We start from the raw sequence: 13,071 nt of genomic DNA on the forward strand, positions 1-13,071 counted from the left end.
TCTATGCAACGTTGGTATGCAGAAATTCACGCCTCAGCCAGTGAGGGTGAGTCCTAGGCCAGGGGCTAGAGAGCAAAAGACTGCATGTGCTCAGACGTTCCCTGCTAGGGACAGTTGATCTGAAACAAGGTCTGCTCTCTTGTATCCAGCAAGGATCTAGAAATCCTGCATGAATCTGCAAGGCACATTGACAGCATACATTTGCATAATATGCCCCACCTTCTGCCTTCCTACTTCCTGTGCAGTAGTTGTTTATGTAGAGAGAGAGGTCGCAGGCAAGGTAATTTTGTGAGTAGGATACAGGACCCTAAATAGCTGGTGAGAGGTATGAGGTATTCTAAAAGCATAAAAATTGTACACCTGTGAAATGAAATGCTTTCACATGTGATCTTCTGTGTTTATTGTCCTGTGCATAAAGTTGCACCTTGTGTTTGAAGGTTTAAATTATTTCAGGCTTGCATGGAGGCAGAAATTTCTGAGTGACTTTTATACATTTCTTAAGACTCTGCACTGTCAGGATGGCCGAGTGGTCTAAGGTGCTGTGTTTAGGCTGCAGTCTCCTCTGGAGGCGTGGGTTCAAATCCCACTTCTGACATGACTTTTGGAGATATAATCTCCTTTTTCAGGTTAACATCTGATGGAAGTTGCATCTGTTGGTCTTCACCTGGGATGTGATTCCGTCCTCATCTAGTCAAGAGAGCTGGGGTTTCTCATATATTTCGGTTGTATAAAGTCTTGCTGACAAAGTGCAGTCCTTACTATGTGAGCATAGGACCCATGTAAGAGCTCATCTGGAAGAGTCATGCTCTTGTATGCCCTGGCCAGACAGGCCATGCAAATATGGAAGAATGCCTAGCATCTGGTAGACAGTTGGACTCCAGCACACTTACGGCAATTTCCTCAGGGCTGTGATCAGGGGCTGCTTAGATTTGCGTATTCCACCCTATGTTGTGACATTGAAATTCCTTGGTGAATTTGCTTTAGCTAGCCAAGAGGTGGCTGTTGACTCAATTTCAAAGCAGCTTTGGGCCGTTCAAGTGGCTGGTGAATAGCACTTTCTCTTTGTACGCCTTAAAGGTCTAAAGAGTTCTTCATAGGTACTGCTCTCTATGGATTGTTCAAAGATCTGTTGGAAGTACTTATAATAGGATAAATAAATTGAGGGCATGCCTTTTCGGTACCCCACTTGCATGGCTGTCTGGCCTGTGGAAGGTTCCACACATGCAAGTCAGGATGGCCGAGTGGTCTAAGGCGCTGCATTCAGGTTGTAGTCTCTTCTTGAGGCGTGGGTTCAAATCCCACTTCTGACAATTGTGTGTTTACTCTACTTTTTTCTTGAGAGAGAAAAAATCAGATCATTTCCCTCACATGGGCTTATATGGTTGTCTACTTGGAAAAGTGCAGTGAGTTTTTTTCTTGCTCTAGCCACTCATGGCCTAAGATGTGTGCTTTTTTTGGTTCACAATATCTTTTCCTCTCTGTTGATGATAAAGCAACATGTGTTCAGGATGGCCGAGTGGTCTAAGGCGCTGCGTTAAGGCCGCAGTCTCACCTGGAGGCGTGGGTTCGAATCCCACTTCTGACCAAACTTTAAGTCCATTTTGTCTCTGAGTTCTTTTAGAATCTCAGCTAAAAATTGGCAGTGCATATAATATCTGAATAAGTAACAAACTTCAGTTTCAACTGCAAATGAATCTGCCCAATTCTGTCTTCAAGCTCGTATAATATTCTTCTAGCACTCGTGGTGTTTTATGTGTTTTTTGGGGGGTGCTTAAAAAGTCCCTTTTATTAATGAAATGGGTTACATTCAGTCTTGTGATATTTTTGGTTTCCAATAAGTAGATTGTTAATTTTATGTAACCTCATTTTCTAATGCTCCATTCAAGGGATGTTTCCACTATGAAATGCAGAGCAAGGGGAAAGAGCACAAGTGATAGAGCGAGTGAGTGAGAAGGGGTGTTGAGGAAGGAGAGAATGAAACAAAGACAGAGTGAGTGAACGGCAGGTAGGCCTAGAAGAGGAGACTAGAAGTGACGGCGACATACTTTTCCCTGCTTTTGACCTCCCACCCATCCCAAACCGACCACAAACGTACCATCTATGCAACGTTGGTATGCAGAAATTCACGCCTCAGCCAGTGAGGGTGAGTCCCAGGCCAGGGGCTAGAGAGCAAAAGACTGCATGTGCTCAGACGTTCCCTGCTAGGGACAGTTGATCTGAAACAAGGTCTGCTCTCTTGTATCCAGCAAGGATCTAGAAATCCTGCATGAATCTGCAAGGCACAATGACAGCATACATTTGCATAATATGCCCCACCTTCTGCCTTCCTACTTCCTGTGCAGTAGTTGTTTGTGTAGAGAGAGAGGTCGCAGGCAAGGTAATTTTGTGAGTAGGATACAGGACCCTAAATAGCTGGTGAGAGGTATGAGGTATTCTAAAAGCATAAAAATTGTACACCTGTGAAATGAAATGCTTTCACATGTGATCTTCTGTGTTTATTGTCCTGTGCATAAAGTTGCACCTTGTGTTTGAAGGTTTAAATTATTTCAGGCTTGCATGGAGGCAGAAATTTCTGAGTGACTTTTATACATTTCTTAAGACTCTGCACTGTCAGGATGGCCGAGTGGTCTAAGGATCTGTGTTTAGGCCGCAGTCTCCTCTGGAGGCGTGGGTTCGAATCCCACTTCTGACATGACTTTTGGAGATATAATCTCCTTTTTCAGGTTAACATCTGATGGAAGTTGCATCTGTTGGTCTTCACCTGGGATGTGATTCCGTCCTCATCTAGTCAAGAGAGCTGGAGTTTCTCATATATTTCGGTTGTATAAAGTCTTGCTGACAAAGTGCAGTCCCTACTATATGAGCATAGGACCCATGTAAGAGCTCATCTGGAAGAGTCATGCTCTTGTATGCCCTGGCCAGACAGGCCATGCAAATATGGAAGAATGCCTAGCATCTGGTAGACAGTTGGACTCCAGCTCACTTACGGCAATTTCCTCAGGGCTGTGATCAGGGGCTGCTTAGATTTGCGTATTCCACCCTATGTTGTGACATTGAAATTCCTTGGTGAATTTGCTTTAGCTAGCCAAGAGGTGGCTGTTGACTCAATTTCAAAGCAGCTTTGGGCCGTTCAAGTGGCTGGTTAATAGCACTTTCTCTTTGTACGCCTTAAAGGTCTAAAGAGTTCTTCATAGGTACTGCTCTCTATGGATTGTTCAAAGATCTGTTGGAAGTACTTATAATAGGATAAATAAATTGAGGGCATGCCTTTTCGGTACCCCACTTGCATGGCTGTCTGGCCTGTGGAAGGTTCCACAAATGCAAGTCAGGATGGCCGAGTGGTCTAAGGCGCTGCGTTCAGGTCGCAGTCTCTTCTCGAGGCGTGGGTTCAAATCCCACTTCTGACAATTGTGTGTTTGCTCTACTGTTTTTCTTGAGAGAGAAAAAATCAGATCATTTCCCTCACATGGGCTTATATGGTTGTCTACTTGGAAAAGTGCAGTGAGTTTTTTTCTTGCTCTAGCCACTCATGACCTAAGATGTGTGCTTTTTTTGGTTCACAATATCTTTCCCTCTCTGTAGATGATCAAGCAACATGTGGTCAGGATGGCCGAGTGGTCTAAGGCGCTGTGTTAAGACCGCAGTCTCTCCTGGAGACGTGGGTTCGAATTCCACTTCTGACAAAACGATAAGTCCATTTTGTCTCTGAGTTCTTTTAGAATCTCAGCTAAAAATTGGCAGTGCATATAATATCTGAATAAGTAACAAACTTCAGTTTCAACTGCAAATGAATTTGCCCAATTCTGTCTTCAAGCTCGTATAATATTCTTCTAGCACTCGTGGTGCTTTATGTGTTTTTTGGGGGGTGATTAAAAAGTCCCTTTTATTAATGAAATGGGTTACATTCAGTCTTGTGATATTTTTGGTTTCCAATAAGTAGATTGTTAATTTTATGTAACCTCATTTTCTAATGCTCCATTCAAGAGATGTTTCCACTATGAAATGCAGAGCAAGGGGAAAGAGCACAAGTGATAGAGCGAGTGAGTGAGAAGGGGTGTTGAGGAAGGAGAGAATGAAACAAAGACAGAGTGAGTGAACGGCAGGTAGGCCTAGAAGAGGAGACTAGAAGTGAAGGCGACATACTTTTCCCTGCTTTTGACCTCCCACCCATCCCAAACCGACCACAAACGTACCATCTATGCAACGTTGGTATGCAGAAATTCACGCCTCAGCCAGTGAGGGTGAGTCCCAGGCCAGGGGCTAGAGAGCAAAAGACTGCATGTGCTCAGACGTTCCCTGCTAGGGACAGTTGATCTGAAACAAGGTCTGCTCTCTTGTATCCAGCAAGGATCTAGAAATCCTGCATGAATCTGCAAGGCACAATGACAGCATACATTTGCATAATATGCCCCACCTTCTGCCTTCCTACTTCCTGTGCAGTAGTTGTTTGTGTAGAGAGAGAGGTCGCAGGCAAGGTAATTTTGTGAGTAGGATACAGGACCCTAAATAGCTGGTGAGAGGTATGAGGTATTCTAAAAGCATAAAAATTGTACACCTGTGAAATGAAATGCTTTCACATGTGATCTTCTGTGTTTATTGTCCTGTGCATAAAGTTGCACCTTGTGTTTGAAGGTTTAAATTATTTCAGGCTTGCATGGAGGCAGAAATTTCTGAGTGACTTTTATACATTTCTTAAGACTCTGCACTGTCTGGATGGCCAAGTGGTCTAAGGCGCTGTGTTTAGGCCGCAGTCTCCTCTGGAGGCGTGGGTTCGAATCCCACTTCTGACATGACTTTTGGAGATATAATCTCCTTTTTCAGGTTAACATCTGATGGAAGTTGCATCTGTTGGTCTTCACCTGGGATGTGATTCCGTCCTCATCTAGTCAAGAGAGCTGGGGTTTCTCATATATTTCGGTTGTATAAAGTCTTGCTGACAAAGTGCAGTCCTTACTATATGAGCATAGGACCCATGTAAGAGCTCATCTGGAAGAGTCATGCTCTTGTATGCCCTGGCCAGACATGCCATGCAAATATGGAAGAATGCCTAGCATCTGGTAGACAGTTGGACTCCAGCACACTTACGGCAATTTCCTCAGGGCTGTGATCAGGGGCTGCTTAGATTTGCGTATTCCACCCTATGTTGTGACATTGAAATTCCTTGTTGAATTTGCTTTAGCTAGCCAAGAGGTGGCTGTTGACTCAATTTCAAAGCAGCTTTGGGCCGTTCAAGTGGCTGGTTAATAGCACTTTCTCTTTGTACGCCTTAAAGGTCTAAAGAGTTCTTCATAGGTACTGCTCTCTATGGATTGTTCAAAGATCTGTTGGAAGTACTTATAATAGGATAAATAAATTGAGGGCATGCCTTTTCGGTACCCCACTTGCATGGCTGTCTGGCCTGTGGAAGGTTCCACACATGCAAGTCAGGATGACTGAGTGGTCTAAGGCGCTGCGTTCAGGTCGCAGTCTCTTCTCGAGGTGTGGGTTCAAATCCCACTTCTGACAATTGTGTGTTTACTCTACTTTTTTCTTGAGAGAGAAAAAATCAGATCATTTCCCTCACATGGGCTTATATGGTTGTCTACTTGGAAAAGTGCAGTGAGTTTTTTTCTTGCTCTAGCCACTCATGACCTAAAATGTGTGCTTTTTTTGGTTCACAATATCTTTCCCTCTCTGTAGATCATCAAGCAACATGTGGTCAGGATGGCCGAGTGGTCTAAGGTGCTGTGTTAAGGCCACAGTCTCTCCTGGAGACGTGGGTTCGAATCCCACTTCTGACAAAACTTTAAGTCCATTTTGTCTCTGAGTTCTTTTAGAATCTCAGCTAAAAATTGGCAGTGCATATAATATCTAAATAAGTAACAAACTTCAGTTTCAACTGCAAATGAATTTGCCCAATTCTGTCTTCAAGCTCGTATAATATTCTTCTAGCACTCGTGGTGCTTTATGTGTTTTTTGGGGGGGTGATTAAAAAGTCCCTTTTATTAATGAAATGGGTTACATTCAGTCTTGTGATATTTTTGGTTTCCAATAAGTAGATTGTTAATTTTATGTAACCTCATTTTCTAATGCTCCATTCAAGGGATGTTTCCACTATGAAATGCAGAGCAAGGGGAAAGAGCACAAGTGATAGAGCGAGTGAGTGAGAAGGGGTGTTGAGGAAGGAGAGAATGAAACAAAGACAGAGTGAGTGAACGGCAGGTAGGCCTAGAAGAGGAGACTAGAAGTGACGGCGACATACTTTTCCCTGCTTTTGACCTCCCACCCATCCCAAACCGACCACAAACGTACCATCTATGCAACGTTGGTATGCAGAAATTCACGCCTCAGCCAGTGAGGGTGAGTCCCAGGCCAGGGGCTAGAGAGCAAAAGACTGCATGTGCTCAGACGTTCCCTGCTAGGGACAGTTGATCTGAAACAAGGTCTGCTCTCTTGTATCCAGCAAGGATCTAGAAATCCTGCATGAATCTGCAAGGCACAATGACAGCATACATTTGCATAATATGCCCCACCTTCTGCCTTCCTACTTCCTGTGCAGTAGTTGTTTGTGTAGAGAGAGAGGTCGCAGGCAAGGTAATTTTGTGAGTAGGATACAGGACCCTAAATAGCTGGTGAGAGGTATGAGGTATTCTAAAAGCATAAAAATTGTACACCTGTGAAATGAAATGCTTTCACATGTGATCTTCTGTGTTTATTGTCCTGTGCATAAAGTTGCACCTTGTGTTTGAAGGTTTAAATTATTTCAGGCTTGCATGGAGGCAGAAATTTCTGAGTGACTTTTATACATTTCTTAAGACTCTGCACTGTCAGGATGGCCGAGTGGTCTAAGGATCTGTGTTTAGGCCGCAGTCTCCTCTGGAGGCGTGGGTTCGAATCCCACTTCTGACATGACTTTTGGAGATATAATCTCCTTTTTCAGGTTAACATCTGATGGAAGTTGCATCTGTTGGTCTTCACCTGGGATGTGATTCCGTCCTCATCTAGTCAAGAGAGCTGGAGTTTCTCATATATTTCGGTTGTATAAAGTCTTGCTGACAAAGTGCAGTCCCTACTATATGAGCATAGGACCCATGTAAGAGCTCATCTGGAAGAGTCATGCTCTTGTATGCCCTGGCCAGACAGGCCATGCAAATATGGAAGAATGCCTAGCATCTGGTAGACAGTTGGACTCCAGCTCACTTACGGCAATTTCCTCAGGGCTGTGATCAGGGGCTGCTTAGATTTGCGTATTCCACCCTATGTTGTGACATTGAAATTCCTTGTTGAATTTGCTTTAGCTAGCCAAGAGGTGGCTGTTGACTCAATTTCAAAGCAGCTTTGGGCCGTTCAAGTGGCTGGTTAATAGCACTTTCTCTTTGTACGCCTTAAAGGTCTAAAGAGTTCTTCATAGGTACTGCTCTCTATGGATTGTTCAAAGATCTGTTGGAAGTACTTATAATAGGATAAATAAATTGAGGGCATGCCTTTTCGGTACCCCACTTGCATGGCTGTCTGGCCTGTGGAAGGTTCCACAAATGCAAGTCAGGATGGCCGAGTGGTCTAAGGCGCTGCGTTCAGGACGCAGTCTCTTCTCGAGGCGTGGGTTCAAATCCCACTTCTGACAATTGTGTGTTTCCTCTACTTTTTTCTTGAGAGAGAAAAAATCAGATCATTTCCCTCACATGGGCTTATATGGTTGTCTACTTGGAAAAGTGCAGTGAGTTTTTTTCTTGCTCTAGCCACTCATGACCTAAGATGTGTGCTTTTTTTGGTTCACAATATCTTTCCCTCTCTGTAGATGATCAAGCAACATGTGGTCAGGATGGCCGAGTGGTCTAAGGTGCTGTGTTAAGGCCACAGTCTCTCCTGGAGACGTGGGTTCGAATCCCACTTCTGACAAAACTTTAAGTCCATTTTGTCTCTGAGTTCTTTTAGAATCTCAGCTAAAAATTGGCAGTGCATATAATATCTAAATAAGTAACAAACTTCAGTTTCAACTGCAAATGAATTTGCCCAATTCTGTCTTCAAGCTCGTATAATATTCTTCTAGCACTCGTGGTGCTTTATGTGTTTTTTGGGGGGGTGATTAAAAAGTCCCTTTTATTAATGAAATGGGTTACATTCAGTCTTGTGATATTTTTGGTTTCCAATAAGTAGATTGTTAATTTTATGTAACCTCATTTTCTAATGCTCCATTCAAGAGATGTTTCCACTATGAAATGCAGAGCAAGGGGAAAGAGCACAAGTGATAGAGCGAGTGAGTGAGAAGGGGTGTTGAGGAAGGAGAGAATGAAACAAAGACAGAGTGAGTGAACGGCAGGTAGGCCTAGAAGAGGAGACTAGAAGTGAAGGCGACATACTTTTCCCTGCTTTTGACCTTCCACCCATCCCAAACCAACCACAAACGTACCATCTATGCAACGTTGGTATCGCAGAAATTCACGCCTCAGCCAGTGAGGGTGAGTCCCAGGCCAGGGGCTAGAGAGCAAAAGACTGCATGTGCTCAGACGTTCCCTGCTAGGGACAGTTGATCTGAAACAAGGTCTGCTCTCTTGTATCCAGCAAGGATCTAGAAATCCTGCATGAATCTGCAAGGCACATTGACAGCATACATTTGCATAATATGCCCCACCTTCTGCCTTCCTACTTCCTGTGCAGTAGTTGTTTGTGTAGAGAGAGAGGTCGCAGGCAAGGTAATTTTGTGAGTAGGATACAGGACCCTAAATAGCTGGTGAGAGGTATGAGGTATTCTAAAAGCATAAAAATTGTACACCTGTGAAATGAAATGCTTTCACATGTGATCTTCTGTGTTTATTGTCCTGTGCATAAAGTTGCACCTTGTGTTTGAAGGTTTAAATTATTTCAGGCTTGCATGGAGGCAGAAATTTCTAAGTGACTTTTATACATTTCTTAAGACTCTGCACTGTCAGGATGGCCGAGTGGTCTAAGGCGCTGTGTTTAGGCTGCAGTTTCTTCTGGAGGCGTGGGTTCAAATCCCACTTCTGACATGACTTTTGGAGATATAATCTCCTTTTTCAGGTTAACATCTGATGGAAGTTGCATCTGTTGGTCTTCACCTGGGATGTGATTCCGTCCTCATCTAGTCAAGAGAGCTGGGGTTTCTCATATATTTCCGTTGTATAAAGTCTTGCTGACAAAGTGCAGTCCTTACTATGTGAGCATAGGACCCATGTAAGAGCTCATCTGGAAGAGTCATGCTCTTGTATGCCCTGGCCAGACAGGCCATGCAAATATGGAAGAATGCCTAGCATCTGGTAGACAGTTGGACTCCAGCACACTTACGGCAATTTCCTCAGGGCTGTGATCAGGGGCTGCTTAGATTTGCGTATTCCACCCTATGTTGTGACATTGAAATTCCTTGTTGAATTTGCTTTAGCTAGCCAAGAGGTGGCTGTTGACTCAATTTCAAAGCAGCTTTGGGCCGTTCAAGTGGCTGGTGAATAGCACTTTCTCTTTGTACGCCTTAAAGGTCTAAAGAGTTCTTCATAGGTACTGCTCTCTATGGATTGTTCAAAGATCTGTTGGAAGTACTTATAATAGGATAAATAAATTGAGGGCATGCCTTTTCGGTACCCCACTTGCATGGCTGTCTGGCCTGTGGAAGGTTCCACAAATGCAAGACAGGATGGCCGAGTTGTCTAAGGCGCTGCGTTCAGGTTATAGTCTCTTCTGGAGGTGTGGGTTCAAATCTCACTTCTGACAATTGTGTGTTTACTCTACTTTTTTCTTGAGAGAGAAAAAATCAGATAATTTCCCTCACATGGGCTTATATGGTTGTCTACTTGGAAAAGTGCAGTGAGTTTTTTTCTTGCTCTAGCCACTCATGGCCTAAGATGTGTGCTTTTTTTGGTTCACAATATCTTTCCCTCTCTGTTGATTTTTTTTTTTTTTTTTTTTTTGAAACAATTTTTATTGTAGACATACCTGTACAGGTCATTACACTTAGAAGTATCAACATAATTGTAGCAGACTTTCAACTTGCTTCACCAATCTGTACACAGCCTATAGGCCCACAACCCTGGGGTTGGGCGGCAATGATGTCTCTGCTCGTCCACACCTGACGTTTCCTATGAAGGAGTAATCAGTGTCCGGATAACTGTGTATGCCTACTTTTATAGTCCTACCTAACTACGCGCTAATCCCCAACTCCCCCCCCTGCGCAAAGCCCCGCCCTCCCCCCCCAGCCAAACCCACCCACCACCACCTGCCTGAGGTTCCATTGCGACCATTCCTGGATTGCTAGTGTCATCCCCCCTGCATACCTGCTGCGCCTAGGGCCTCAGTCCGCCTCCTCCGTCCCATCCGCCCCGGGGGCCTCCCCCTCATCCTCAGCCTCGCTGTCCCTAAGTGCCTGCACCATTACTTCCCACGAGGTAGCAGTGTCAGCTGCTGCTGGGCTAGGGGTCCTACGCGCAAGCTGGTACCTATGTGTGCTGTCTGCCGCGGCCCATTTCAGAAATTCCTGCCGCCACCTCCGCGGAGTTGGCCCCACTCTCGCCTTCCAGTTCTTCGTAATCTCCCTCTTGGCCACCATCAGTCCCATGTCTATAAACTTACTGGTGAGTTTATTCTTGGGGGTGTGGGGGAACCAGTGCAAGAGACACTCCGCTGGGCCGTATTCTATGGATCTGTCAGTCACCTCATTCAACACCTCTCCTATGTCCTGCCAATATTCCCGCAGGGCTGGGCATGCCCACAGCATGTGCACCAGTTCGGCCCCCTCTTCCGGGCACCTAGGGCAGGCCGCTGTCTCATCTCCAAAATACCGCCTGATTCTGCCTGGGGTCATGTACGCCCTGTGCAGCACATAGTAGTGGATTAGCTGGAACCTAGCGTTCCTCGTGCTGTTGCGAGCCCTGCGGACGAGTTGCTCCCACGTTGTGTCAGGTATTTCCCTTCCTAAGTCCGCTTCCCATTTGGCTTTGAGGGATGCGAGTGGAGGGGTATTTTCTCTGAGCATCCGATTATAGAGGCACGTTACCGCCTTGATCGTGCCTGCCGCCATCATGGTGTATTGGCATGCCGCTGCCGTCCCAGGTTCCTCCAAACCCGTGCCCCAGTGGGCCTGCATCGCCCTGGTTACGGCTGCGTGCAGCAGAAATCCCCCTCTCGGGATGCCAAAGCGATCTGTCAGCTCCTGGAACGGGAGCAGTGCGCCATTTTCAAACAGGTCCCCAACCACCTGTATTCCCGCTTCCTCCCATTCCTGTAGGTGCGACCAGTCGCCGCCATGTGGTAGGGCCGTAAGCATGCCCAGTGGGATCTCGGGCGCATATGGGCGCTGGATACCCGCTCTCTTTTGGGCCCGGTTCCAGCATTGTCGGTACGTGCGCTGCTCCAGTGACAAATCCCGACTGTCCAGCCGCTGTCGGAGGGTTACATATGCTAGGACATGCCTGGGCGTCCCCCGTAAGCTTTCATCCTCTGGGCCCCGGAACACCCGCGCTACTTCCTGCGTGAAGACTTGCAGTTGGGCTGCTAGGTAATATAGCTCAAAGTCCGGTACCGCAAGCCCCCCCTCATCCTTCGGACGAGAAAGCGTGGTCAGCGCTACCCTGCACCGACCCGTTCCCCAGATGAACGCCGTAATCAGGGACTTAAGTTGTCTAAAGAAGGAGCCGGGTAGCCAGATTGGGAGCGTCCGGAAGTAATACAGTAATCTCGGCAGGGCGATCATCTTAAGTAGTGATATCCGGCCCGCTACCGACAGTGGCAGCGTGGCCCAAAAGGCCATACAGCCCTTCAGTCCACGTATGCAGCGCCCCAGGTTGCCCTCAAGCAAGTCTCCCGGTTTGTGGTAAACGTGGACCCCCAGATATTTTATACAGGTAGGGCTCCAGACCGCCTCGGACCGGTGCTGTGGCTGGGCAGTGCCCTCCAGGAGCGGGAACAAGCTCGTTTTGGGCCAGTTAACCCTTAGGCCCGACATCTCTCCGAAGCTCTCCAGCAGGGCTTCCGCTCTCTGCAGGTCCTCCACTCCGTCGCTGAGGAACAGCAGTAGGTCATCGGCGTATAGCGAGATGAAATGGTGTCCGTCTCGGGCCCGCACTCCACGAGTATGCTGCCCTGTCCGGGCCGCAGCCGCCAGCGGCTCAATAGCCAGCGCAAATAACAGCGGCGAGAGGGAACAGCCCTGCCGTGTGCCCCGCTCCACTGGATAGCGGAGGGATACCGTCGAGCCCACCTTCACTCTTGCCATCGCCCCCGCATAAAGGACCTTCGTCCAGTGAATGTAACCGGCACCCAGCCCGAGGCGCTCCATAACAGCATATAGGTAGTCCCACTCGAGGCTGTCGAACGCCTTCTCGATATCGACTGAGAGGACCAGCTCCGTCCCTGCCCCGCCGTCGAGCCCATCCATGATCCGGACAAGCCTTCTGATATTTAATGAGGTGTTGCGCTGTGGTATAAATCCGTTCTGGTCGCCGTGTACAAGCCCCGTCATATGAGGCAGGAGCCTCGCCGCTAGTATGGAGCTCAGGATTTTATAATCCGCTGTGAGCATGGAGAGTGGTCGATAGGACGCAGGGTCAGCGCCCTCCCTGCCGGGTTTCAAGAGTGGGACCACTAACGCCTCCCGCATCGACTGCGGCAGCCGGCCTGTCGCCTTGGCCTCTTTATAGACAGTCAGGAGCCGTGGTGCCAGCGCATCCAGGTACTTGCTATAGAACTCTATAGGGAGTCCATCAATTCCCGGCGATTTGTTCCTTGCCATGCGCCGCACCGCCGCCCGTATCTCCCCCACGTCTATATCAGACCCTAAGTCTTTCGCCTGGTCCGCCTCCAGCCGGTGCAGGGGCAGGTCAGCCAGGAAGGGGTCCACCAGCCCCGTCCTGTCTCCCGGGGTACTCCGGTACAGACCCTCGTAATATTGCTGAAAGCCGTTGACTATGCCCAGCTGTGTGTGTCGCACCACGCCCGCTGTGTCCCTCAGTTGGAGTATGGGAGCGCACCGTCTCGTGGGGTTCGAGAGCCATGCCAGGAGCGTGCCCGCCTTATCGCCTTCAACATGGGAGCGCAGTACATATCGCTTGTAGTCGAAGGCCCGAAGTCTCTCCACTTCAACGGCCA

The 13,071-nt window shown here is 47.2% G+C and overlaps 3 non-coding genes across 3 annotated transcripts; all 3 read left to right on the forward strand.

Annotated features, from left to right (window-relative positions):
- Positions 1-1,227: 1,227 nt before the first annotated feature.
- On the forward strand, positions 1,228-1,310 carry TRNAL-CAG (transfer RNA leucine (anticodon CAG)). The gene has a single exon. It is a non-coding gene; the product is annotated as a tRNA-Leu (tRNA).
- A 2,014-nt stretch (positions 1,311-3,324) lies between these two features.
- TRNAL-CAG (transfer RNA leucine (anticodon CAG)) lies at positions 3,325-3,407 on the forward strand. The gene has a single exon. It is a non-coding gene; the product is annotated as a tRNA-Leu (tRNA).
- Positions 3,408-7,520: 4,113 nt separating this feature from the next.
- TRNAL-CAG (transfer RNA leucine (anticodon CAG)) lies at positions 7,521-7,603 on the forward strand. The gene has a single exon. It is a non-coding gene; the product is annotated as a tRNA-Leu (tRNA).
- The last annotated feature ends 5,468 nt before the right edge of the window (positions 7,604-13,071 follow it).

The sequence above is a fragment of the Lissotriton vulgaris genome, chromosome 8 (genome assembly GCF_964263255.1).
Source record: "Lissotriton vulgaris chromosome 8, aLisVul1.2, whole genome shotgun sequence".
Taxonomy (NCBI): Eukaryota; Metazoa; Chordata; class Amphibia; order Caudata; family Salamandridae; genus Lissotriton; species Lissotriton vulgaris.